The sequence below is a fragment of the Cucumis sativus genome, chromosome 5 (genome assembly GCF_000004075.3).
Source record: "Cucumis sativus cultivar 9930 chromosome 5, Cucumber_9930_V3, whole genome shotgun sequence".
NCBI lineage: Eukaryota > Viridiplantae > Streptophyta > Magnoliopsida > Cucurbitales > Cucurbitaceae > Cucumis > Cucumis sativus.
This window is the reverse complement of record NC_026659.2, coordinates 16,303,196-16,305,446: the sequence shown is the minus strand read 5'-3', so window position 1 is coordinate 16,305,446 and position 2,251 is coordinate 16,303,196. Positions and strand designations below refer to the sequence as shown.

At 32.1% G+C, this 2,251-nt stretch overlaps 1 long non-coding RNA gene across 1 annotated transcript; it reads right to left on the bottom strand.

Annotated features, from left to right (window-relative positions):
• Positions 1-444: 444 nt before the first annotated feature.
• LOC116403705 lies at positions 445-2,251 on the bottom strand. The gene is made up of 2 exons (XR_004216530.1): positions 2,072-2,251; positions 445-967 (listed from the first exon to the last, which is right to left on the bottom strand). It is a non-coding gene; the product is annotated as an uncharacterized LOC116403705 (long non-coding RNA).

The following is a 2,251-nucleotide window of genomic DNA, read 5'->3' as shown; positions in this document are numbered from 1 at the left end:
TAATGCAAGAATAAGTAAACGATCGTGCGATGAAATAATATACATTAAACGATCCTATTAACCGTGATAAACGACCATTTAACAACGGTAAATGATAATATTGATTAAAATAAATTATCGTGTTGACATGGGTACACGATCATATGATATTGGTGATCGTATTGAATAGTGTAAACAATCGTCTTGTTATCGGTACACGATCGTGTTAATATTTGTAAGTGATTCTATTGATAGTGGTAACTGATCGTGTAATTCCATGTAAATTATCGTCAAAAACTTTAATATTTGAAAATATGTTATTTTAGAAAAACTACAAGTGTTTGACAACTCTTTGAAAGCTATTGAAATACTCTCAAATTGTATTTTAAGGAATTTTAATAAAAAGAAAGTCTACATAAAAAAATTACCCTTTTTAAAGGAACATTTTTTCTCTAATCACTCCAATGGAACTCAAACACGTACTTCAAGTTAATTCTGGTATCCAAGAATCAGTCTCATCTAACATAAACAAGAACATTCAACTTGATAGAACTTCATTACCTCATTTTTACAATTCCCAAAGTTACTAAATGAAGGACCATTCCTAAAACATACTTACATCCAACTTTCTCCATGAATAAACTTATCGTCTTTTATGTACTGATGAATATAGAGATGGAGCGATCAGAGTTTGTTTATGTACCAAATTAGAGTGAGTTGAGAAAAGAGTGGATTTACACAAGGACGAAATGGCTGGCTGCTGCTTGTTCAAAACTGAAAGTTAGGGTGACCTTGTTTCTCATAGGGACTCAGCAAATTGAAGGGCCTCCAAGTCTACTTCTTGTCTCATTATACATGCCATTAGCCATTCAACGTTGAAAGTCCATATCCCTTTTTCTACGGCCACCAAGGCTTCCTCCACGTCTTCCTCACAAGCCACAAAGATCGTCTTTCATACATTGTTTACTTTATCTAGCTCATGAATCACCTAAATTTTCAAGCATAATGAATTTGCCAAATGAGAGAAAAAATTATGTATATACTACAAGGAAATTGCAAGAATTCACCCTATAAAAAAATATTAAACAAATTCTTGTTCTAGTCCCTAAAATTTTCCATCTTTTTTCAACTTTCAAAATGCTTCCTATGAGATATATTCCAATCACATATAGCAGAAATGACCGATGAGTATTGAATAAATGAATATTAATTGATAAAATAATTTACAAAATACTAAAACCGTTAGTTGGCTACGTTTTGGAAGCTCGATGACTAAAATGGATGTTTTGAAAGTTCTAAGGCTAAAATGGAATTTAAATCAACATAATAGTAAGTTCAAGATCAAAGACAAGCTAAACAATAAAATGTTGCGACCAGAAAACAATCTAATCATAATTAGAAACATGGATGTATGTATTTGTACACCAAATCACAAAAAAATAACTCCAGATTTGATCTAGAGACAATTAAAAACTTGAACAAATTTGATAATTAAAGAAACACGGAGATGGCCATATGACCCCTTGTGCATAGACTTTTTACATTACATGCTCAATTCCTAGGATCAAAACAAACATAAATATTAAAGACTTAAGAAGCACATACACTCAAGTTTGGCTAGTGTATCAATAAACAATATGTATGGAACACTCGGAGAACACGTGTTGAACACTAGTTAGTACAATAGATGTGTTAGACAACAAGTATTCCAATGCAATAAAGGTCAAGATTGGTTACACACACATATTAAACTCTTGGCTTTGAATAAGTTTTGAGTGAAGGATGAGCTTATTTTTAAGCATATAAATACATAAACTTATTGACTTTGAATTTCTATATAAATATGATACATACTTTTTAAATTATATATATTAAAATTGTGTTCTAGCACTATCCTATATTTTTTAGAAAAAAATGACACGTCACCATGTCTATAATTTATTGACCCATGTCTAGAATTCGTATACGTGCTTGTTTGTTGAGAACTTCACGTCTTCATTAGATGGGAGGATAGCCATATTATAGTGGTTGTATGTGTAATATAGAGAACCAAACCTAGTACTCGAGATTTGTACAATAACAGAGAACTTACATTTCCACCGGCTGACTTGACTATCAGGGATAGAGTTTTAGGTGGTGGTTGAGCGTGAGCTGATATGCAAACATCATACCCTTCAAATAAAGCTCAAAAACATGCTTTTGCCTTGAGAACTGCAGCTTTTAGGCTGGCTCGATACTTCGATATGTAGCCATCATCATTTAGTATGTAAGG